This window comes from Crocuta crocuta, unplaced genomic scaffold (assembly GCF_008692635.1).
Source record: "Crocuta crocuta isolate KB4526 unplaced genomic scaffold, BGI_CrCroc_1.0 scaffold337, whole genome shotgun sequence".
NCBI classification, from domain to species: Eukaryota; Metazoa; Chordata; class Mammalia; order Carnivora; family Hyaenidae; genus Crocuta; species Crocuta crocuta.
The window spans coordinates 3,791,055-3,817,382 of record NW_027528873.1 but is presented as its reverse complement, the minus strand read 5'-3'; the positions used below and the strand labels follow the sequence as shown (position 1 = coordinate 3,817,382).

The window sequence follows — 26,328 nt, the reverse complement described above, 5'->3', positions numbered from 1 at the left end:
AGTAATTAGAACTCTATCTAAGCATCAGAAGGTGCCTCAGCCAAAGAAGTTGTAAAGGATGCCAGGGAGATGGGCTTTACATAGAGCCAATAGCATAGTGATGACAACTGCTCCAGCCATGTCTGGGAAGTCACCTTCCATCTGTTGTGCCCCTGATTGAAGACAGGTGGTAGACCTTCCCGGAATCCGTACTCATCATCTACAAGTTTGGATCAGAAGGCCAAGAATCAGGAGAGCAGTGATGAGCAGTGATGCTATGTGGGAACAGCCAAGCGATCATGAAGGCTCTGCACAGAAGCAGTGAGCTTGATGAAGAGGCAAATTCCCTGGTGTCTCTGGGTATTGGCTCTTCCGCTTTACCTGGTGCAGTCACAGGAGGAAGATGTGGACTTGGGCATGGAGGAAGCTAAATAGTGATTTATAGAACCTAAACATGAACTAGGGACCATCAGGAGCTGAGCCGTTTGTGGAGGCTGACTGTGAAAGCAAATGATATGATGGTGACCCACCCCCCCTCCTGAATCTGGGATGGTAGAATGAGAAAGGTCGGTCATATGCCATTAGGTGACCAATAAGCCTGGTCTGATGGGCTTGAGTACAGTTATGCAGACGGGATGGATGGTCACACTTCCTTAGAAGGTGGAAGTTTTCCTTAAATTTGGTCATTGTTTGTTTACTATGTTTTCTGCTGTAACAGAGAACTTTCCCCAGTTCCCAATTTCAGGAGCCTCTTCTCTGACCCACTGTCCTTCCTCTGGCCAGGTGCTCCTACTCACCTGCTGTCAAAAGGCAGCCTGGGGCACAGCACCTTCCAGATTTAAAATGGCAGGCACAGCTACAGGCAGGCACCTCCCCAGATGGTGAAGTTATGTGATGGGACTCTGAGGAAGAGTCACGCAGCCCCTCTCTAGCTCTGGCTTTGTCTTCTTTTGCAGTTAAGATATGACTAAAATATGAATCTCTGCTCTTTTGCCTTCTGACTCTGGACCCCATTTCCTACTCTGCTCTTGTATGTGGCTCTACGTGGCTGTTCCATGTCTTCTTCGGCCCAGCTTTGGTGTTACCACCTCAGGGCTTAGGCACACAGTGGCCTGGTCTCATTAGGTGACCAAGCTGGGTCCCTGGGCCCCTCACAGGGTCTGGGCTGCCCACACAGGTCCTGAGATATGGCCCTGCCTACCAGAAGGCGGATAAAAGTTTCCTGGCTGAGGCAGAGTGTCCATCGTGAGGAGTCTGTCTTCTCATTAGGGCTGTGTCTCTGCTACCCTGAGGCTGGGGAGATCTAGGCCCTCTGTCTACCGAAGTCCTAGTTTTACTGCTGCCACTGAATCTCTGGCTAACCCCCTGGAAGTAAGTGAATCATTCTGGGTCTCAGTTATCTCATACTTACAGTAAGGTTTCCTGATTCCCTAGCTGAAAATCTTTCAACTACACCATACCACAATTAAGAAAAAAATCTAAAATTCAGAGGCCAAAAAAAGAGACTTTAAGTTAAATTCTGGTTTAGATATACTATCTCAGGGCTCCCTGTTTTCTAATAAGTGTTTGCTGAAATGAATGTTTATTAAATTGAATGCAGCATATCAATAGTTCTCAGGCTTTAATGTGTATAAGGATTAGGAGGGTGTATTAAAAAGAAACTGACGGGGACTTAGGTTTCGAGATAGATACTGGTGACTTTCTGGAGGCTAATTTACCGATGTATATTAGGACATTTAAAAACAGGTCATTTGACCTACTGATTCAATTCTAGGAATTTTCCCCAAGATGTCCACAAAAATTTATCCACAAGAATGTTTACAGATTGGTAACAGCAGAGCTTTACAGCCAATCAAAATGCCCATCAAAGGGGCGTCTGGTTGACTTAGTTGGTTAAGTGTCAGACTTCAGCTCAGGTCATGATCTCCTGGTTCAGTTCGTGGGTTTGAGCCCCACATTGGGGCTCCCTCTCTCTCTGCCCCTCCCCTGCTCATGCTCTGTCTCTCTCAAAAATAAACATCTAAAAAAATACCCATCAAAAAAAGAATGGACAAACTAAGACATATCAATGCAATGGAAAAACAGACATTAAAAATCAAATTTTCAGGGGCACTTGGGTAGCTTAATGGGTTGAGTGTCCAACTTTGGCTCAGGTCATAATGTCATGGTTTGTGAGTTTGAGCCCCACTTTGGGCTAGCTGCTGTCAGCCTGTCAGCAAAGAGCCTGTCAGGAAACACTGCCTCAGATCCTCCCTCACTTGCGCGCTCTCTCTCTCTCAATAAATAAATAAAACAAACAAATAAAAATAAAAAATAAATAAAATGTTCACAGGCCACTTAGTGACCTGGAGAAAGGTTTACAACACAGTGGTAAGTGAGGTGAGAAAAAGCATAAAAATACCATGTCAAATAATTTCTATTTATATATGTGAAAAACTGGAAAGAAATACATCAAAATGTTAGTACAGAATTGTTGCTTGTTTGTTGTATTTCTGGAGGCTGTTGTTTTCTCCTTGATCTTTTTCTGTAGATTCCATTTTTTGTATAGTAACTAGTTATGACTCTTTATATATGAAAAACAATAAGTATTTTAATTGAAACAAAAAGGAATTTGCATCATGTAGAGTGAAAACGGAGGGAAGAGACGCCTCTTAGGAGTGCAGCCCAGCCACAGCCTGGCTGCAGAAGGACTCATACTCTATCTGGTGCCTGGGGTGAATTTCAAGCTACATTCTCTTTTGTGAAGCACCTTGGGATAGTTGATGCCAAGGAATGTGGGTCAATGAGAAAGTCCTTTCACTAGATACTGCTTTCCCGCTACACTCAAAGATAACAGATGACAGGATCCGGGACATGGAGGGGAGTTCACAGTTTAAATGATACCTTCTTCACTGCTCCTGGGCTGAGCTCATGCCTGTTGATTCTGTGTATAACCCCCGCCCCATAACACCGAGCAGACAGAATGCACTCAGGATGAGGGGCTTTTGGACAGGCAATGGACTCCATTCTCATTTGGGAGACATTATCCGACATCAATGCTTTTGTGGAGAGGTTTCAAAGCCTCCTGTGGCCAATACACTGGGAGCCCCCTAAGATGCCAGGAAACACCCTTTTTGTTTTTGGTTTGTTTGTTTTTTTTTTTTTTTGGCAGAGAGACAGCTCCAATCCATCCTGTCTCAGATTTCAGTGACCCCCTAGGTCAAATCTCTCTCTGAGTAGCATTACAAGCCTCTTGGTTAGGTCTCTGGCCTATAGTCAAACCTTTCCAAACGACCTTGAAAATTTTACTCCACATGCTGTGTGTGGCTAGATAAGGAGTGGTACTAAGGATCTCAGATGAAAGTCAATTTAGAAAGATCAAAAAATTTTAAATGATGATACTTAACAATATTAATACCAACGTCAAAAGTCAAAACACCAATGCTAACCATTATTATAATTATTTTCATCAATCCCTTGACTTGCTATATATTGTTGCCCAAACCATTTCCCCCCAAACCATTTTATATATATTACTTTATTTATTCTGACAGAATCTCAGTTTTACATCCTTTAAAAATACCATTTTGGAGGCGGGAGGAAGCTTTCAAGTTCTGATGAAAAGCAGAGGCTTCTTGAGTTAAAAACAAAACTGTGAAGTCTTCAAGTGTGGTGTTTTCCAACTTAGTTCTTGACAAGAAATTGGGGGATTTCAGCATGAGCAATTCCAAAGCCCTATTACCATGAATTCTTAGCTTTGGTGAAAATGACGTGGCCTTACTGCAAAATCCTCTAAGTGGAATAAAAGAACGTTCATAAATGCTGACCCAGTGTAAGAAGGGGGCTTGTATTTCTGTGCTATGAAAACTATAAAACCTCTGTGATTAAAAATAACCAACTGAGGGGCACCTGGGTGGCTCAGCTGGTTGTCTGACTTTGGCTCAGGTTGTGACCTCACGGTTCATGGGTTTGAGCCCCACATCAGCCTCGCTACTGTCAGCACAGACCCCACTGAGTATCCTCCGTCCCCCTCTCTCTCTGCCCCTTCTCCCTCTCATGCACACACATGTGCGTGCTCTCTCTCTCTCTCTCTCTCTCCCTCTCTCCCAAAAAATAAACATTTAAAAATAAATAAATAGGGGCACCTGGGTGGCTCAGTTAAGAATCCCACTTCAGCTCAGGTCATGATCTCACAGTTTGGTTCGTGAGTTCAAGCCCCGCATCAGGCTCTGTGCCAACACTCAGAGCCTGGAGCTTGCTTCAGATTCTGTGTCTTCCTCTCTCTCTGCCCCTATGCCACTCATGCTCTGTCTCTGTCTCTATCAAAAATAAACATTAAAAAAAAAATAAACAAAAATAAATAAAGTAAAAGTAAAAAAGTAACCAACTGGTCTAGGCACTATCTATGGCAGCCTGCTGTGCACGGTCCATGTCTGCTTATCATAGATTAATTGGTCCAAGCTAAACTCTTTAGGTGACCTAAGCTCTGAAAAGACTATGGAACCTCAAATTTTAATTATGCCCCTCACACAGAATAAATTTTTTTAAATAATAAAATATAGAATTAAAGATAAGGAAGTTCAAGAAAAGTGTAATTTTTCCCATGATGTCTACTTTGACACTTTTGAAAATGTTGAAGATCAAAATATTTACAAGGTGTATACCTTGTCACCACTGCTTTGTTGGCGTGTTTGTGAGGTCACCCAGTGTGCTATACCAACACTGTGGAGGGGTCGTGCTGATAGTATTGAAATTCTGATTTGGTGATTACATACTCCTCCCTGTCACGCTATCAATGAAGCTAGACATGAAAAATCAGGAGACTGACCCCTTCCACACACACGCTCATATGGTCTTCCTACATACTTAGTGCTCTGAGAAGTCATTATCACATGGCAGTTGAAATTTATAACTGGGACTGCTGAGTCTCCCAAGTAAAAGGACGCTGACATCTTTCCTTCTTGAATGGTCTTTGGCCTTGCCCTTCCTGGCCAACTCCATTAGACTGGGACTTCCAGCAACAGATTGTCCCCACCTGGTTCTAGCCTTTGAAACCTAGCACTTGTTCTCAACTTACCCCTTTGGCTGCACCCTTCTAAGCAGGCTCTGTGTTCCCCCATTCAACTTGCCCTTATCTTTAGCTTCCTCCACCAGCCCAGCCAGCTTTCAGTTCATTAGATACTTCCAGGACAAACCAAGGCACAGCAAATGAACTTTGAGAGACTAAAGCATTTTTGCAACAAATCAACTTACTCTATTCCACTCCTCCTTAGACCATTCCTGATGTGAGAGCACTGGGCAGAGGTGAGCAGCAATAGGAGACTAGGCCAGGCACCAGGCTCCATGAGAGCCCAAGAGGCTGTGTCAAACTGGCCAGTAGCTGGCCTTCCCACACAATGCACACTGTGTGCTCTTCAGGGTGTGGGTCCCAGAAATGTCAAGTCCAGGGGCAAAATTCAATCATAAATCAGGGTATCTAGCCAGATATTGACAACAGAACTAGAGAACTATCTCAGGCAAAGGCTGTAGTCCACTTTTAGTATATGTGCTGCTGAAGCAAGCACAAGTAATCTGTTTCTATTGGAGGTCTTTATGATGCCTTTGGGCCACCATACATATGGTTTCTGATATTTACCTGCAGGGGAATTCTGCACTAAGACCCACAATGGTGAAAAGGCTACATAAAATATAAAATTAGTTCAGAGTTCTCCAAACAGGGGTTATAGCCTTAACACTCAATATTTCAGTACATGTTTTGAAACTTTCCCCGAAAAGAAAAAAAACTAGAATTATGTATCAAATCCTTAGGGCTGCACTAATCTCTCCAGCCTGAACCTTTTAAATCTATTTTTAAATGTTTCTCTAATAACTTGGTTTGAAGATTCCATTTCAGTCAAGGATCCTACCCCCTACCCCGAACACACCCCCAAGATTAAAACATGAGCCAAGATCTGGAGTAGATCAGGCAGGATAGCTTCCCAAATCTCCCAGAAGCAGACAGAACCATAAGCTAAAGAAACCATGAGCTTTCCAACAGACTACTGGGGCTCAAAGGTGGGGGAATGGAATTCTGTTGGACAATTCCAACTAGCATGATTAGACCCAGAACCAGGAAACAATGCCAGAATGATCTTAGACCAAGGGGAGCCTGGAGGGGAAAATAAGGGATAGAATGTCCTTCCTCAGGTGCTAGTCACTGGCAGCATGGTAGTGCTCATATAAAGGCTCACAGTTGGAAAGAACAGAGGCATCTTAAAAAATCTCACCCACTGCTCCTTGCTCATATGGCCAGATGTTACCTAAGTGAGTCAGTCAGGGAATACTAAATACCTGATAATTTTTTGCTTCTCCCACTGATTTGTTCTGCTATCTTAGCCTTGAGCATCTCTAAGCTCTTTATTATGCTGTGCCAGAGAGGACAATCTCTTATCCAGAAACTCTCTAGAACCCTCTCTAGGTCCCTGGGAAGTAGCTGCATAGCTGGGAACTACATTTCCCAGATCCCTTTGCAGTTAGCCACTGTCATGTGACTGAGTTTTAGTGAACCGAATGTGAATAGAAGTGTTGTACATCCCTTCTAGGCATGGCCTGTGAAAACCTCCTCTGTGTACTTTTTCACACTCTTTTTCTCTTCTGCTGGAGAGTGGAGACAGTCCTGATAACCTTGAAAATCACGTGCTGTAGAGGGTGGAGTCTCTTTCCATGTGTATTTCTGAATGCATGTGTGAAAGAGAGTTACATAAGCAAGAAATAAGCTTCTCTTGTGTTTGAGCCATCATACATTTTTCAGGCTACTATAGCAATTAGCGTTTCCTAACACTTACATGCCCCTTTTGATATAGTTGTTTTTGTGTGTGCACAGAAGTTCCCATGCTTTCTCCCCTTTCCTTAAATATTACTATAAACCAAGAGAACAGAACTACTGAACTTGTACTTAAGCAGCCATTAGGGACAAATAACACTCACCAAATTAGTGGTCACAGCATTCAGATCTTACAGCCAGAAGAACAATAATTTAGCAGAGTCTCACTTTGACAACCTGATGCATTAAATTAAAACAAAAAGTAAATGTAAGATGTACAAAACGAATATAATTATAAAACAAAAATATGATTACTTTCCAAAGGGTGTTGTCAGATTACAAAGGAATTTGCCGCTGTTTTCCAGTAAATGACAAGCTTCCCTATTGCCTTTAAATTTTATTTTTTAAATACATCCCCCTCTAATCATTATAAAACAGAATGTATAAAGAACAATTCTACTCTGCTAAGTAAGCTATTCAAAGACTAAGTGCTGACTCAGGGGATGACACGGGAGGCTAGGAGCACTGGGTGTGATTTCTACGCCTTTGTGCTCTGCAGTACTTAGGTACACATTTAAACTTCTCTCAGGAACTTAACTTTCTTGGTTAGGAACTTGCAGAGCTTGTAAAATTATAGGCTACGCAAAGGCGTAAGTTTTTCAGGTGACGTTAAAACAGACATCAGAGATACATTCAATCCGTCTTTGTGTTTAATATCATTCCAGATGCAAGGGCACAGGGAGGAATTAAAATAAGCACTTTATAAACACGGTGATGAAACAATGGAGGTATGCGCACCAAAACAATCAGAGGCAACCAGAAACACGCTCTGTAAAGGCGGCAGGTTGTGGATGTTTTCTTATGAGAGTTGCCATCTTTTACCAGGTTATGTGCAAAAATACAATTGGATGACACAGGGCACGTATTTGCCTAGAACAGGCTTTCTTTTTATGTCTGATTACTCGGTTTGAGATCCAGGAAGCAAAGAGTTCAGAACTCTGAACAAACATTCTGGCTGTCCAAAACAGAGCACCAGGGCTCCGGAGGGGGAAGAGGAGACAAAACAAGAAGGTTGGCGGGGGAAGGCATGNACATATATATATACGTACACATATATACATATTTTTTTTTTTTTTGAGAGGAAATGCATTCTTGTCTGGTCCTGTGCGAAGAGAGAGATCAGATAAAACCCCTTTAGTGGTATATTTGGAGGGTCTCCCAAATGCAGTCCCCACTCCCTCCCTCTGGGCTGGGGCCTGCGAAGCCACAGGTGTCAGGAAACAAGATGGCGCCACAGAGTGTAGGGCACTGAGTGAGGGGGGCAGGGGTGGGCCTTCACTTACTCGGACGCTGGCTCCTCTGAAACCCAGACGCTGCCAGCTCCCTGGGCTCAGGAGTTATAACCGCCTTCTTGCTCTGGGTTCTTCACTTCTTGTTGAGATCAGCTCCACATATTTTTCTGATGATGTCACCCATTCTGACTTCCTACATTTTGAAAGTTGATCTACAAGCAAAACCTTCCATGAGGCTAAAAAAAAAGAAGAAAAGAAAGGTGTGTTGTGAGGAGATGGAGAGGAGGAGGAGAGAGGCAGTGGCCTCCTTATTTTGAGATTTGCTGCAGCTGCGAGTGCCACTCCCCAGCCAGTTTCCTGGCTGCAGAGGGAGGCCAGTGGCCGGGCGTGGGTGACGTCAGGGACAGGNGTCCTCACCAGCAGCCTGGCTGCCCTGCCACTCGGAAGGGGACAAAAGGAACCTTTGATGTCCAGAGGCCCTCCTCTCGGCACACTCGCCTGTACTAAGCGGCAAGCCAGGAGAACATTCCTGCTGTCTCCCCACCCCCAGCCGCCCTTCCTACTTCCGGAACAGTCCCAGGCAGATTCAGGAAGGCCTCTCCCGGAGAGACGTCACCCTCCTGCATGGCAGAGGCATGGCCACTCTCTGTCAAAGAAAGAAGCACAAGAGGGTGTTTCTCTGGAGATTTCTTACATCTCCCTCTGGCTTCCCCCTTTTTCCTCGTGGTGCTGCCCTAACTAGGGAGTCGAGGTGGTATTAAAAGACACGTGAAGAGGTGGAAGGTGCTCTTGTCACATTCTCTGGACAGTATCCGGTGGTCAGTGCCTTTAGGCCATGGCCTGGGGCCTCAGCTCCCTGTCTCTGAGGGCCAGTGTGAGCCTGCACCTCCTGGAGTTAAGAGGGCACCATTCTTTAAAAGAGGTTTTTATATCCCAGAGCTGGCATGGGACTCAGTAAATACACCATGAATGAATGTATTTTGATACATTTAGATGATAATTCTTTTTAAAAGCTTATTTCTTTTGATAGAGAGAGCACACATGCACACACATGAGGGGGCGTGGGAAGGGGACAGAGGGAGAGCAGGGGAGAGAATCCTAAGCAGCCTCCATGCTGTCAGCGTGGAGCCCCACTGGGACTTAGTCTCATGAACTGTGAGACCGTGACCTGAGCGGAAATCAAGAGTCGGACACTTAACCGAATCAGCCCCCTACGTGTCCCTAGATGATAATTTCAAAATAAACTAGTAGAAAACATATACTGAATACTTGCACTGAATGTTAAAGCCTGTGTGCTAAGTGCTTTACAAAGATTATTTTATTTATTGTTATCATCATGACAAAGCTATGAGGTTAGTTACTATTATTATTCCCTATTCTATAGATGAGAAAATGGACGCTCAGAGAGATTAAGAGGCTCTCTAAAGTCTCACACTAGTTAATGGCAGATCTCAAATCCTGTTTGATCTCAAATCCTGTGTTCTGAATCGCCATGCTGAGTAGCTGAAGTGAATACGTGAATAATGACCAAGGGCAGCCTGTTCAGGTGAGCTGTTCAGGGTAATGACGGGGCTTGAAGCCAATTCCACAAGGAAGTAGTGGAGCAATTAGGGATGGTCTGTCGAGGGTAGTAGGCCTCATGTCCTCTTTATGGGCCAACACAAGGTCTGGGATAGCCAGAGTGGTCAGGAGGGCAGGTTTGTTGTCAGGTCCCAGTGGGGGTGAGAAGCTGGGACTGGGAGAAGAAGCCAGGGAGGTCTGGTGGTTTGTGGTGGATGCAGGGTGTGGGAGAACAGTAGACAGAGTATCTCAGAGGGGCTGAGGCCCAGATTTGTCNCGCAGCTAAAGGCACTGCTTTTCTGGGACAGGCAAGAAGTCTAGAAGGAAGAAAAACAAGATAGCTTTCAAAGACTCCACGACGTAGAGAAGGAGTTAGAACAATGGCGTGTTTCAAGTACAAGGAGGGGTTGGAGGTGACAGGGACAGAGCTGAACCTGACAGGGGCAGTCATTGCCTCAGCACTGCCCTACCAGGATCAGCTGCCTTTCTGGGACAGAGTGAGAGTCCGGTCAGTGGCTGTGTTCATGCCAAGATGAGGTGGGTTGGCAAGAGGAGAACATCTGCTTATGGGGGAATATGGGCCCAGGATAAAGATGACCTTGGAGGTCCTTCTCCCTCTGGGCTTTATGATTCTATGTTTGTACTTTTCCATGATTCTCCTAAATGTCTCATTCCAAAAAAAAAAAAAAAAAAAAAGACAAATGCCAGGAATTCCCAGCCCCTTGCAGAAGTGGGGAGGGAGGTGTCAGTGGCCTCCTCAATAATGCCACGCCATGGCTTTCCTCCCCACTGTGGCCATGAGACCCCTCTCCCTGGCTCAGGCGATCAACACCTCTGACAGCTGGGGACGTCGTGTAGTAACCTCATTCCTGGGAGTTATGCCAGTTGCCACTCTGAGGAATTACACATGTGCTGTGGGATCTGACTCCCCAGCAAGGTTGAATTAGCAAAAATGAATTTCAGAAGAGAGATAGCCACATGCTTTTAATTAGGGGAGCAGCAACAACCGATCAGGGTCATTGTCAATGTCTACACAGAGCCTGACCTTGGGCTGAGGAAAATGCTCTATGTTCCAGGCATTTTTGGCAGGAAGCTTGGGTTTTCCCCCCACCCCCCCTTGTTTCTCTGTAGAAAATGCCTTTTGGGCATCTCCCCACTCTGCTTCCCCAAAGAGTTGGTGGCCTTGCTTGCTTATTTCTCTAATAAGATAAAGAGAGACTATTATTTTAGTCTACCTGTGGGGCCAAGGTAAGAGAAAAGGAAAAAAAGGGGAAATGATGACTCAGCTTGAGTGAGATGCAGGGCCTGGCACCATGTGTCCTGGGATTGATTTTAATACAGGATAAAATCAGAACTGGGCAAAACGTCTCCTGGGGGACACAGAGAAATACGCACGGTGACACCCCCTAACCTCTACCCCATCTAGAGAACCCTTTGTTACAACAAATGCAGTTATATACTGATAATTAAAATATACATCAATAAAACCTTTACAGGTTCAAGGAATTCCTCGAAGACTTGTCTATACCTGCTGCCTCCAATTTCTCTCATCTCACGCACTTTCTAAAACACAATTTACTAAGATAAAATTTACATACTATAAGGTTAACCCACTTAAAGTATACAAGTCAATGGATTTTAGTATTTACAGAATTGTGTGACCTGTAATCTAATTTTAGAAGCTTTTTAATCACCCCAGAAAGAAACTATATGCCCATTAGTCACTCCACACTAGGGCCAGCCCCCACCCCCTTGTCCTAGGTAAACATTAATCTTCTCTCTGTCTCTATAGATTTGCATCTTCTGGACATTTCATATAAATGGGATCACAAATATGTGGCCTTTTGTGTCTGTCTTCTTTCACTTAGAGTAATATTTTCAAAGTTCGTCCATGTTGTAGAATATATCCGTACTTCATTCCCCCTTATCAAAGTTTGTTTGTTTATTCATTTTAACTTCTTAAAGTAAGCTCTATGCACAGCCTGGGGTGTTGAAACCCATGACCCCAAGATCAAGCCAGCCAGGTGCCCTCGTACTTCATTCCTTTTTATGCCCAAATAATATTCCATTGTGTGGATGTGCCAGGTGGACATATGTTTTCATGTCTCTTGGATGGATTCCAAGGAGTAGAAGTGCTGGGCTGGGTCGTAAGGCGACTCTATGTTTAACATTTTAGTATGTGGGTTGCGAAGCAAGCACTCTGTTTAACGCCTTAAGGAGCTGTCAGACTGTTCAAGAGCACCATTTTACATTCCCACCAGCGATGTGTGAGAATTCTGATTTCTGCACATCCTCACAATACTATTCTTGTCTATCTTTTTTATTCTAGCCATCCCAGTGGGTGTGATGTGGTATCTCATTTTGCTTGCGATTTGCATCTCCCTAATGACTAATGATGTTGAGCATCTTTTCATGAGCTTACTGATGATCATTTGTAGGTCTTCTCTGGAGAGCTGTTTGTTCAAATCCTTTGTCCATTTTTAAATTGGTTATTTGTCCTTTTATTTTTTAGTATTTATACATTCTGGATATAAACCTCTTATCAGAAATACGCTTTACAAATATTATCGTCCTGTCTTTGGATTGTCATTTCACTTTATTTATGATATTCTTTGAAGGAGAAAGGTTTTTAATGTTGATAATGTCCCATTTCTCAATCTTTCGGTACATCACTTGTGCTTTTTGGTGTCAAATCTGAGAAACCATTGTCTAAACCAAGGTCATAAAGATTTATACCTAAGTTTTATTCTAACAGATTAATAGTTTTATTTTATTAAAAAATGTTTATTTATTTATTTTGAGGGGGAAGGGGAGGGGCAGAGAGAGAATCCAAAGCAGGCTCTATGCTCAGAATGGGGCTCAGTCTCACAACTGTGAAATCATGACCTGAGTTGAAATCAAGAACTGGATGTTTAACTGACTGAGCCACCCAGGCACCCCTAATAGATTAATAGCTATAGTTCTCATATGTAGGTCTATGATCCACTTTAATTTATATAGTATAAAGTAAGGATCCAAAGTCATTCTTTTCGTGTGGATATCCAGAATCATTTGTTGAAAGATTATTTTTACAAGAACTCTGGACATCTAAAACTGCTCTAAAATACAAAGTTTATTTATTTATAAATTTTATTTATTTGTTTGTTTGTTTATTTATTTTTGAGAGAGACAGACAGACAGTGAGATAGGGAGGCACAGAATCTGAAGCAGGCTCCAGGCTCTGAGCTGTCAGCACAGACACAGCACAGCACAGCAACGTGGGGCTCCAACTGATGAACTACGAGATTATGACATGAGTCAAATTTGGACACTCAATCAACTGAGCCACCCAGGTGCCCCCAAAGCTTCTTTTAAAGATTAGTCCATTCTTTCCCACATTTAATTGTCTTGGCCCTTTTGTCAAAAATCAACTGAGTATAAATATTTGCTTATTCTGGACTCTTAATTCTATTCCATGGATCTAGCTGCCTGTTCCTATGTCAGCACTACACTGTTTTGATTAGTACAGCTTCATAATAAGTATGAAATTGGAGAGTATGAGTACAACTTTGTGCTTTTTCAAGACTGTTTTGGCCAATCTGGATCCCTTGCATTTCTCTTTGATTCCTAGGAATATCTTCTCAATTTCTGCAAAAAATCCGGTGGGGATTTTGAAAGAGATTGTGTTCTACTTGTAGATCAGTTTAGGGAGTATTCCCATTTTAACTATCTTCTGATCCGTGAACCTGGGAAGACTTCCCATATATTTAGATCTTTAATTTCTTTAAACAATGTTTTACCATTTTGGTGCACAAGTCTTACATTTCTTTTGTTAAATCTTATCCTAATTAACTTGTTCTTAATTGATATTATTTATATTGGAAATAATCTTTGTTCATGGACTTGTTAAGAGCCCCTAATTTGGAGGTTGAAAGAAGTTTCAGTACTGGCTCCACTATTTCTTAGTTATATGACTTTAAGCTTACTTAGCCTGTATCAGCCTCCTTTATTTTTTTAATCTGAAAATAAAGGAAATAATAATACCATCTTCTGGGTTTGTTGTGTAGATTAAATAAGGTAATGCGTATCTGACCCTCTTGGACCATGACCTACATGGGCCAGTCTCAGGGTAATGTTACAATCTAAGAAACCCAGTCCAGTCACCAGAAAATAATTTCAAATTAGCTCATATTCAATACTTGCATTTCTCAAGCACCATACAGAGCTCCCTGCACGGGTTCTTAACATCCTTTTCCCCATCTTATCCAAACTCCTACACTCCATAGCTTTTGTCCCCTCTTCTTTCTGCCAAGCTCCCTGGCAAGTTTTTCTCTCCCCCTAACCAATGTTACTCTAATTCTTCTACTCCTGTCCTGTTCTTCTGATAGGTGAGGGGAAGAAACTGGACAGGCAAAGCCAGAATTCTCTTTAGCATGCAGGATGAAAAGAAAACCAGGGAACTCTCAAACTTCATTTGTATCGTCATTCACATAAAGTGCCCAGTGCAATGTCTGATAAGGGCTCAATAAATGTTGGGTTTTAATTTTTATTATGGTATTGTTACATTATGCCTATATATACTTTATGTTAATGGAGCAAAGGTTAGATCATGACCTCTAAGAATGCAGCTGGGAGACTACTGCTCAGTGGCCCATCCTCACTCATTTACATGAATTCAAGATTATTGCTTTTCTTTCTTCTTCCTGAATCATTCCCCAAAGAATCAGCCCCTAGAAAATTGTGAAAGAATTCATCCTTGAGGCTCCCTGAGTAATGTTTGGGGGTCATATCTCCTGTTTCTTCCCCAGCCAAGCACCAGGATTCCATCCTCCCACAAAAACTTCTAGGACAGTGTTTTTAAAACTGCAGGTCAGTACCCACTATTTATTGGGTCAGAACCAGCATTAGTTTCAAGTGACAAAATAAAACAAAACAGAAAAATTCAAGTACATTATAAGACTTTTGTTTCAGTTTTATAATATGTGTGCGAACTGGGTCTCTCTGAGAAACATATTTGTCACTGTGGTTCAGGATTTTTAAAGGCTAAGACACAGTGTTGGAGTAGATCTGTCACTTTCATTAAGGTATTTAAGCAACTCCAAGAGAATAAAGTAACACCCCTCCAAGTGGTTAGTCCATTTGGATAGGGATTGAAACCTTAAGTCCCAGGGATGAAGTTCCATCAGCAGTGGAGGATTTGNTGCTCCCTCTTAGTCACCATCTCCTTTCCCTCTCATAATACCTGCAAATCCACACCTGAACTTGTAAGGGGCTTCCTATTTCTCAAAGCTTTTTCACATATGCCATCTCATTTGATTCTCACAAGCATCCCATGAAATTGACAGGTCAGATCTAAACCGTTGCCTGACCATGTAATTCCATGTGCGACCTTAATCTCTCAGCTTATCTCCTTAGCTGCTATATTTAACCAGAAAGGTTAAGAGACTTGGCCAATGTCGCACAGCCTGGAAGTGGCAGGGCCAGGAAGAGAACTCAACCTTTCGCCTCCTAGCCAGGTTATCCCATGGGTTCTCTTCATGGAGACACATAACTTCTTTTTAGTAATGTTATTCACCTGACTGCCTTATGAAGAATGTTTAAAGAAGCAAAGAACACTTCACTCTCTTCTACCATATCTAAAAACACCAACTTTTATGGCACAAACCACAAGACAAACAGCTCTACATGCCTTGTGGGTAAGAGTTATAACTCTCAGCATCAAAGACTATTTATTAAAGGCTGGGCCCTCCAAATCAGAGACAACAAAGTCCAAAAGGAGATGAAAATAAGGTTCCCCAAGGGCTCTGTTCTGTCCTTTGTGTTGCAGAGTGTCCCCTCTAGTGGCTCTGGAGGAAAACAGCTTCTAGAAAACATTCATAGATTCGGTATTGGTGAAATCAATGTTGGAGTTTTAAGGGAGCTTGGTTCAAGGTGTCCCATCACTAATGAGAAATTAAGAACAAGAGCAGTGGTTCTCACCCTAGGCTGATTCTGCCCCCAGGGAAAGCTTGGCAACTTGTATAGACATCTCTGTCTGTCATTTGACTGGGGATGGGTGATGCCACTATCATTGGTAGGTAGAAGCCAGGGATACTGCTAAACATCCTATAATACACAGGACAACCCCTCACAACTGAGGAAATGGCCTCGATGTTCCCAAGTCCTTTACTACTGATGAAATTTGATCCCTGGGACTTACAGTTTCTATCCTCATCCAAATAGACAGACCACCTGGAGGGGTGTTACTATTATGCTCTTATGAGTTATATCAATACCTTAATTCTCCGGTCCCAAATGTCAATAGTGCTGAGGTGGATTAGAGTCATGGTTTATGATCTACCCAAGGACCTGAAGCTCCCCGTCCCCAAAGCTTTATTGAGATGTTGCTGACATATAACTAAGGACTTGCAGCTTTATTCACAGCTTTTGATGGCTTGGGCTATGTGCTTTCTTTCTTTTCTTTTCTTTCCTTTTCTTTTCTTTTCTTTTCTTTTCTTTTCTTTTCTAATGCTTTTCTTAGAATTGTGAAAACTTGAAAAACAGTACATGTTCATAATTAAAAGCAATATAATAAAAGACTTATAAGACTTCCTATTGCTCCTTCCCATAATCAATGTTAACAGCCTGGTTTGTTAGGTGGGACTGTATTAATATCCACGTTTAGATTATTTTTGACTTATAAAAATGATCATTCTTATGGTTATACTTTGAACTCATTTCATCAACTTATAAATTTAGAAGATTATATTCCCCTAATAAATAACTATTTATATAAGTTGACCTAACTAAATACACTTAAACATTTAAAACAACATTTACAAATTTAATATCAAATTCTCTCAGGCATTTCAGTTAGCTCATAAAAAAGTTACAAATTTAATGAACAAAATCTTGCTAAATCCAAACAATCAACAAAACTAAAAGTATTAGTATCAAGTATTAGTACCAAAATATATAAAGAACTTATACAATTCAACACCCCAAAAACAATTAAGTTAATTTAAAAAAAATTTTAAGATTTTATTTTCAAGTAATCTCTGCACTCGATGTGGGGCTCAAATTCAAAACCCCAAAACCAAGAGGTGCAAGCTGTATCAACTGAGCCAGCCAGGCACCCCAACAAATAATCCAGTCTAAAAATAGGCAGAAGACATGAACAGACATTTTTCCAAAGAAGACATCCAGATGGTCTACAGACACATAAAAAGATGTTCATCATCACTTACCATCAGGGAAATGCAAATCAAAACTACAATGAGATATCCTCTTACCCATCAGAATGGCTAAAATCAACAACAGAAGAAACAGCAGGTGTTGGCAAAGGTGGAGAAAAAGGAATCTTCGGACACTGTTGCAGGGAATGCAAACTGGTACAGCCACTCTGGACAACAGTATGGAGGTTCCTTAAAAAGTTAAAGATAGAACTACCCTATCATCTAGGAATTGCACTTTTGGGTATTTACTGAGAGATTACAAAAACATTAATTCAAAGGGATACATGCACCCCTGTGTTTAGAGCAGCATTACTTACATTAGCCAAGATATGGAGGCAGCCCAAGTGTCCATCAACTTATGAATGGATAAAGAAGATGTGGAATACATATACAATGGAGTATTATTTATCCACAAAAAAGAATGAAATCTTGCCATTTGCAATGACATGGACAGAGCTAAAGAGTATAATGCTAAGCAAATTAAGTCAGAGAAAGACAAATGTCATATGATTTCACTCATATGTGGAATTTAAGAAACAAAACAAAGGAGCAAAGTGGGGAAAAAGAGAGAGACAAATCAAGAAACAGACTCTTAACTATAATGAACAAGCTGATGGTTGCCAGAGGGAAGGTGGGGGTGGTGGGTAAAATAGGTGATAGAGACTAAGAAGTGCACTTGCCATGTGTGATAAGAACTAAGTGATGTATGGGGTGCCTGGGTGGCTCAGTCAGTTAAGTGTCTGACTTCGGCTCAGGTCATGATTTAACAGTTCGTGGGTTTGAGCCCCGCATCGGGCTCTGTGCTGACAGCTAGCTCAGAGCCTAGAGCCTATTTCAGATTCTGTGTCTCCCTCTCTCTCTGACCCTCTCTTGCTCACACTGTCTCTCTCTCTCTCTCAGTATTAAAAAAAAATTAAAAAAAAAAGAACCAAGTGATGTATGATGTGTTGAATCACTATACTGTATAACTGAAACTAACATAACATTGTATGTTAACTGGAATTAAAATAAAACCTTAAAAGTTAAAAAAAATTAACACACATACACACAAAGATACTATGTCCCTGTTATTTACGCCATTTGTAGTTTAGTGTTTTCTTACTTGCAGCCAAATCTTGCATATTGAGCACGCATATGACCCCATAACAGGTACTTACAGTTATGGACTCCTAATGGTTCTCCCTGGCCTTACAGCCTCCTTTTACCATCCTGCATCCAGAACATTCTTCCTAAAGGGCCACTTTGATTAGAGAATTCTACTGCTCAAACCATTAGTGGTAATATTATGCCAAACACAAGAAGTTAGTCACAAAGACCACATATTATATGATTCTATTTATATAAAATGTTTAGAAACAGGGAAATCTATAAGGATAGAAAATGGATTAGTGGTTTCTTAGGCTTGGGATGAGGACAGAGGGTTAGGGGGTGATAGATAAAGGGTGCACATTCCTTTTTAAAAAAATTTTTTAAACGTTTATTTATTTTTGAGAGAGAGAGACAGAGTGTGCACATGCACGAGTGGGGGAAGGACAGTGAGAGTGGGAGACACAATCCAAAGAAGGCTCCAGGATCTGAGCTGTCAGCACAGAGTCCGTTGTGGGGCTTGAACTCACAAACCACAAGATCATGACCTGAGCCAAAGTCAGACGCTTAACTGACTCAGCCACCCAAGCACCCTAAGGGTACACATTTCTTTTTGATGTGATGAATGTGTTCTAAAATTGACTGTGGTGATGGTACCACATATTTGTGAATGTACCCAAAACCACTAAATTGTACACTTTAAATAGGTGAATTATATGTTATATAATCTCAATAAAGCTGTTAAAAAAATAAAGCCTCCAGTGGTGATCCATTATCTAGAAAATAAAGCAAAAATTCATTACCTTGGTATTCAAGGCTTTCCATTCTCCAGCCTCAAACTATATCTAATTTAATCCCTGTCTACTTTTTTTTTTAATGTTTTATTTATTTCTAGCAGAGAGAGAGAGACAGCGTGAGCAGGGGAGGGTCAGAGAGAGAGGGAGTCACAGACTGAAACAGGCTCCAGGCTCTGAGCTGGCAGTCAGCACAGAGCCCGACGCGGGGCTCGAACCCACGAACCACGAGATCATGACCTAAGCGAAAGTCGGACGCTTAACCGACTAAGCCACCCAGGCGCCCCCCTGGCTACTTTTCTATATAGCAGACAATTGGATAGCTCACAAGTGCAGAAACACAATCTGTGCTTCTCTGCTTCTCTACCCTTGCTCCTGTGTTCCCTTGGTCTAGAATGACCTCTTCCACCATCTTGGCCTCTCAAAATCGAGCTTGCCTAATCAAGGCCCAATCTGAATGTTCTCCTTAATATTCCCAGGCAGAAACATTGCTTGCTCCTCTGAATTCATAGAATTCAATATATCTCCTGTGGTGTTTGCCTTGTCCTCTTTAACAGGCTGTGTTTACACAATCCCATTGACTATACTAGCCCCAGCTTCCAAATCAAAAGTTGGATGGTAATGACGTATCTGAAAGAATATTACAAATATGAGCCACTTTAGAAATTTTGGATTATATGGTTGCCATGATAGTTTTCCCACTAAAGCAAATAGTCTTTGTTGGATACAAACTGGTATTATGTGTCCTTTCCTCTTTCATAGAGTTTTTACCACTGTTTCTTAGATGGATGAAGGAACTTAGTCTCCCTTTTTCTCTAGGATGCATGGAAATGCAGTTAGGTGGTTTTAATGAATGGTCTTACCCCTGCATTATATGCCAAATAAATAAAAGCTACACTGATGATATAAACATTTTTTTAAATGTTTTATTTATTTCTAGGAGAGAGAGAGAGAGAGAGAGAGACAGCGTGAGAGGGGAGGGTCAGAGCTAGAGGGAGACACAGATTTTGAAACAGCCTCCAGGCTCTGAGCTGGCAGTCAGCACAGAGCCCGATGCGGGGCTCGAACCCACGAACCGGGAGATCATGACCTAAGTGAAAGTCGGACGCTTAACCGACTAAGCCACCCAGGCGCCCCTGATATAAACATTTTTAAAGGCTGTGAAAGTACCGAAAGAAAATAAAAGAGAAGATTTTTTTATAATCTGTGATAGAGGAGACCTTCCTAAATGAATCACAAAATTCAAGATGCCACCAAGAAAATCAACAATAAATTTCTCTACAAAAAACCCAAGCCTTCTGTATGGCAAAAGATACCATAAACGACATTAAAGGACAAATAACAGATTTTGAGAAAATATATATTTTTAAGTTTATTTCTTTATTTTAAGAGAGAAGAAGAGAATGCATGTGCATACATATGCAGGTAGGCAAGAAGCAGGGAGGAGGGGGGAGAGAGAGAATCCCAAGCAGGTTCTGCACTGTCCGCTGGGTCTATGAGATCACGACCCAAGCCGAAATCAAGAGTCAGACATTTAACTGACTGAGCCAGCCAGGCACCCCAAGAAAATATTTTTAAGAGATATAATAGTTAAAGAACAAGTATAAACTGGATTCCTAGTCCAGCTGCTGCATAGGAAGTCTTTGCAAATTGCCATTTCCTCATTTCAAATGGTCACAGGACACAGTGGCACCTGCTACAGTTAATGCTGCAGACACGTGGCTCAGGTTTCTTTCCCCACTTCTCCTCCTAAGCTGCCCTTTGAGATTTCATTAAGTGTCCAAATCTCCTTTGTTAATGCTTTTAGCCACCCCACCTCCACCTCCACCACACAAATCCTACAGGCTCAGTGTCTACCCATGAAACAGAGTGGCGGAGAAGTTAACTGTGTCTTATCTTTTTTACTGCTGTGGCCTTATCAGCAAAAAAAGAATGATAAGGTAATTTTCTTCTTGGCCTTGAGTTTTAAGTTCTGGGCTTCCTGTCCTCAGAGGAAAAGAAACAACCCTTTGTGCTTCACAGTCTAAACTAGAGAAGTTTCTAGGCTTTCCAGGATAAAAAGCCTTTTCACTCAGATCTTTGTTTACAAGCCAGACTTAAGAATTACTCAGGATTAAAGGAGGGAAGTGTGGCTCAGCTCCACTGGTGGCTCCCCCAGAAGGGGAAGTGTGTGTGTGCACGTGATTGCATGTGTGTGTGCGTGTGTGCACATGCATGCATATGCGTGTGGTGTGCGTGTGCATGTGTAGAGGTAGTAAGTGCAGGTTTCCAGGGTGGCAGGGGTCTCTGACCCACCACTCCTGCAAGAACTCAGGTGGGAGGTACTTGAAAGCCTATGGAGGTTGGACACTACACACTCCTGCTTTGAGAGCCTGGGTGTGGGCCTCCATGGATAAGCTGTAGTCACTGGAGAGAGACACAGCACCAAGAAGTTTCTCCATGGTCCTCTCAGCATCCTCCCTGACTAGCACATGTGGTAGCAGAAGGAGCAGTGGAAACCAAGGCACCTGCCATGGTCTACACATCAGCACACCCCTACTTCCCTGGGCCTATGAAAGCCTGGGGGACAGACACAGGGAGCCCCAGTGATCATGACATTAGGCTCTTCCCCAGCGGGAGAGAGTGAGGAACTTGAAGCCAAGTTTAATTTGACTTTAGAGAAATACAGAAATGTGTCATTCCTTGCAGCTGAATAGTATGTGGCAATTTCTTCTATATGTAATCTATGGAAATCCCTCCTGGAAAGACAAGGGCTCTTGCATTTTGAACAGAGCTTCCTTAACTCCTTCCTTTCACCATAATCTTCACCTCTTAGAAATTCTATCCAACATGTATAGCTTAGTTCATAATATGCATATATTGATTTAGTGGAAACATGAGTTCTTAGGATCTTCCCAAGTGCTCTACTCCCCATTCAAAAAAAGACAGAAATAGGATCTTCAAGAATTGTGAAAGTGAGGCCTGGAATTGGGACCCACCAGCCTAGATCTGGATCTTGATTACTCTAGAATTTCTCTTGTGCCCCAGAGGAATCAATTGGAGAACAACCAGATGAACAGCAAGCAGACAAATGGATTTAGTTCCTTTGACTCAGAGTTTCAAAATAACACCTGCTGTGCAAAGAGGCAATGTGTTTGGCACTCTGGAAATACAGGGAAGTAAAAGATATGGGCCCTTCCAGGAGGAAGGCACCATCTCACTGGAGAGATAAGACTACCAGCCATGAAGTAAACGATGAGCTGGGTAGATAGGGCATGGGGAGCCCAGAGAGACAGAAGGACTGGATGAGTCAAGAAAGTCTCCCTGGATAAGGGACACTGGGACGAAACCTTGCCTATCCAATTTCCTGATTTTAGCTGGCTGGAAAAGAAAGGTGGAAGGGAAGGAAAAGAAGGTTCCAGAGCCTTGACAAAGGGATAGAGGTGGGGAGAGCCAATGTCTGGTTGTGAGGTCAATGATGCATGTTGGGGGTATTAGGGTATACATGGAGTTATATCTGGAGAGTGGGGCCAGTTTGTGGATGGTTTTCGGTGTTGGGAAGAGGAGTTCAGACATGAAGCAGCTGGATTTCCAGCACAGAAATTACATGATGAGAGCAGGGCTTAAGGAGGATTAGCAGACAGCTCCCATGGGAGATACCAAGAATTAGAGATTCTTTGGGCTAGTAATGATTTCTCTGTAATAATGCTTATGGTATTAAAAAAATGTTGACTTTGAGATGCAAGCATTGTGTGTTGTGCATGATGCTTCTGAATGGTTTATACCTTGATACTACTTAATCCACACTATTAGTGAGAGAGTAAAGGGATTACTGACTTATGAAATCAACAATCAGGAGGGTCTGGGTTGAAGAAATTTGGGAGCTAGCATGAGACTAGATGCCCAAGTGTTGACTTCATAAAGTGGTTATGAGAAGCTGCAGAAGTTGGCTGAGGACCATGTTCTGCAAGAGCACACATGCAGGAAGAATGATGGGAGTATCCCAGGGGAGAAATGCTGGAATCCAGGAGAGCTGGCAAGAAACTGTCCCAGATGATGGTGAGTAACATGACACCTAGGAACAACCTCACTGCACTCACCATCTGACCTTGCCATGTTCACCCATTCACTCACTTATTCACTCAAATTCTCTCATTCATTCAAGGATTTATATCTGCTAAGGTGCTATGGAAGGTGCAGACTTCAACAATGCATGACATGATCTCTGTACTTCAGTGGGAGAGAAAAACATGCACATGAATGATAGCAATTCAGAACTGCTGTTCTCTCCTTCCCCCACCCTCCTTCCTCCTTACCACCTCTTTCCTCTGGAAAACTAAAATATCTGTTGTATTGGTAGCTGACTGGCTCTCAATTTTCCTCTATGAGTGCCAATGCCAACATTTGTTTTCTGTTCAATAACAAGAGTGAAGACATTAAGTAAGAAATTTCCAGAATTCCTTAACTTTCCCTTCCTCCTAAGGGGTGTGAATTGGAAGAAATTTCTTTGGTTTGTCTGAACTGAGGTAAGGGATTCAAATGGAAGAGGCTGGAGAAGGGGGGGTCACCCTTAGGGGAAAGGTATTAAGCTTCTTGAAAGGAGGGAAGGTTTGGGTTGGGTTGAGGTGTAAGAGATTGCTTAAGAGTGAAGGAGAGGGGGAGAAAGGCAGGAAGAACAGAGACAGTGAAGACAGAGAGACTGGTGGGGGTAGGAAGAGAGAGACAGTCTGAGCAGCACTTGTGCGCAGATGGATATGGGAGAAAGAGACTATTGCCTATTTGGAGAAAGTTTTGCTATGTGTTAAGCAATGAAACTCCTTGACCATGGCCTGCACTAGGATACTTCTCAAGACTTTTGGGTGAGGGTGCAGGGTTAGTAGTGCAAACTGGTGCTAATACTGAAGGCAGCTCAGTTCTATTTGAGGGTGTTCCTGCTACCTTCAATTTTGCAGTCAGGCTTCCTCTGGCTTCCCTGTCTGTGCATGTTTGATATCTGAGCTCACTGGCCTGTGAGCCTGTAATGATTATAGATAGTACTTTTATGGCTGCTGCACGGCTTTCAAGTTCTTCTCTACTCCCCTCACCCTCATACACCGTCCATTCCACCATTTTCCTGGCTGTTTATTTGGCCCAGTCTAGCTAGCCCTCCCTTGATGGAATGCTTCTTCCATTCTCGTCTCCTTTCATATCCCTCTTTAAGCTTGAAGCTCTTCTAGTGACTATCTCCTCATCTGTATGTCTTTAAACACATGCTGAATTCTAGGATTCTGTGAAATTTAGATTCTGAGAATTCAAATAATCACCTGGTTCATTCATAGTCTGTACACACCTCAAGGACCAAAATACATATATGTGTGTCCCTGAAAGGAGGCAAGGTGCTGGGATTATAGTTCCTCAAGATACCTAGACAGCTCCCTCCCTCATTTCATTCAGGTCTTGCATAGAAGACCAACACTCTTGCCCACTCCCTAGCTCCTTTTCCTGCTTTATTTTTATTTATCACCTGATATATTACATATTTATTTATTAAATTGCTGAACATCTGTCTTCTCTGCTCTCCTAGAATGTAAGCTCTATGAGGGCAAGAACCTTGCCTGCGTCTCCGAGCCTGAAACTGTGCCTTGCATACATATGCACTTGGTAAATGCTTCTGTTGAGGTTTTTAGATTTTACAAATGTGTTTTTAATTTCCAGAGGCTATTCATACTTCTCTGATCATTTCTCTTTCACTGCATCCTGTTGTCTTATGATTCAGTATCTTCCCAAATACCTCTGAGAACACTAACTGGAGGTTTCTTTCTTCCCTTCTGTTTCCTATCTTTACTCTTTCCTTTGGTCATTCTTGTGTTTATTTTGTATCCATCTTTCATGTTACCTTTCTTCAGATATCTGGCCATCCTTGGTTGTCTTTACTTCAGAAAGAGGCAATAAGATATTACTTAGTACTTTTTTTTTTTTTTAATCCAGATGGGGCTTACTGAGTCTTGACCTTGTGGTGATCTAGCTTTGCCAGTTAGTTGCTGTAACATCTTAGGCAAGTTATCTTACCACTCTGTGCTTCAGTTTCTTCCTAGAGTTCGTGTGGGCATTAAATAAATTAATACATAGTATAGGCATTACACTGCTATGTAATCATTTGCTACTTGTATTACTTTTATTGTGATTACTTGGCAGAAACCCAGCTATTTGGCTAGGGAACTCCAAAATACCAACGTGTCAGGGGACTCATCTGGGTGGCCATCACATTTTATAGAGAAAAGAATACAGTTGCTGTTTCTTACTGGCAGAGGGGTGAGGCGGGGGAGAGCCTACCTGGCTGCCATGTGGGGAGAGAGGCCAACTGCTCCTTTGTGCCATTTTTATCCATCACCCCCATTTCAGCCCATCACTCACTCAGCGGATGTTTATGAGTTGTCTAGGGCCCCAAGTTCTGCTTTGCAAAAGATTTCCTTCTCGGTTCTATCTGCCTCCAACTTCCCACTCGTGCAATATGAGTTTAGCTTCCTCCGTTCTCTTCCTTCAGCCACCGCTCTTCCATCCACTGTTTGCTCTCCAGAAAATCTTTGAAATCTGTTATCTACTGAGAGTCCCTCTGCCATTACTGGGTATTTATTGCTTTTTAAATACCCAATTTTCATTTTAGTGGGATCTTGGTGACAATAAAATCAAGCATGCTTAATCTGCCATCTTTAAATCAGACACTGGTAAACTCTCTTGACTGATACAGTAGCAGATTCCATTTTTGAAATCTTGCCTTTTTTGTGTTTTGTTTTTAATTCATTTATTTATTTTGAGAGAAAGAGAGTGCAAGCAGGGGAGGGGCAGAGAGAGGGGGGATCTCAAGCAAGCCCCGTACTGTCAGCACAGAGCTCAATGTGTGGCTTGAACTCATGAAACTGTAAGATAATGACACGAACTGAAATCAAGATAATAACCCCCTGAGCCACCCAGGTGCCCCTGAAATTCTGGCTCTTTTAATATACTTTTCTCACATTTATGGGGTCCTTTAAGCTTGGGCAAGATGAGGAAGGGAGAGAAGAAAGGAAGTGGTAGCCAAAGTGACTTGATTTAGTTGAAGTCCCTTAGAAAACTGTCATTCCTCTCTTGGAATGATCCAGTTGATCTGAATATGCAGTCAGCAGGAGAGAGGGTTTTAGGCAAAGTTTCAGGAAACATATTACAAGTAATAATAAAAATAAATCATTTAAAGAGTGAGATATAAATTACTTCTCAGTTCCAAAGTTATTATGAGCATTTCTTTTACTGTAACTACTACCAGATCATTCCTTCGTGATGCTGTTGCTGGAAGTCAGTATATTAGCTCAAGAAGATTTTGAGCCATGTCTGCAAAATGCAATAGTAATTCTATTATGAATAACATAATAATGGCATATGATTCACCATTTTCATAGCATTTATCATATGAAGATAATGGGTAAAATTAGGCCACTGCTTTGAAGCTCAAGTTGGTAGAATTCACAATTACTTGTGGAATCTAAGCATTTAGAAATGTACTTTTAAGCAATAATAACTTCAATAGATTATGAACTACACTTCAAACAAATAATTACAGAAATAATAGATTGGTAACCACAGCCCTAATTTTAAAAAATTGCTAATAGCTAATCCATGTGAAAGGAAACTGTGTTTTAACCATGACATAT

At 42.0% G+C, this 26,328-nt stretch overlaps 1 protein-coding gene across 8 annotated transcripts in view; it reads right to left on the bottom strand.

Moving 5' to 3' along the window:
* Positions 1–26,328, bottom strand: part of ZBTB38 (zinc finger and BTB domain containing 38) — a 160,796-nt gene that overhangs the window by 100,650 nt on the left and 33,818 nt on the right. For 7 of the 8 annotated variants that reach the window (XR_013333322.1, XR_013333321.1, XR_013333323.1 and 4 more), the window contains exons 3-4: positions 8,104–8,288; positions 6,925–6,997 (exon numbers count right to left, since the gene is read on the bottom strand). The gene's annotated coding sequence lies outside the window, so the exon portion shown is untranslated. Of the gene's footprint in view, positions 1–6,924; positions 6,998–8,103; positions 8,363–26,328 lie in introns of those variants that run through there. The other variant, XM_077756705.1, reaches the window with a different exon arrangement.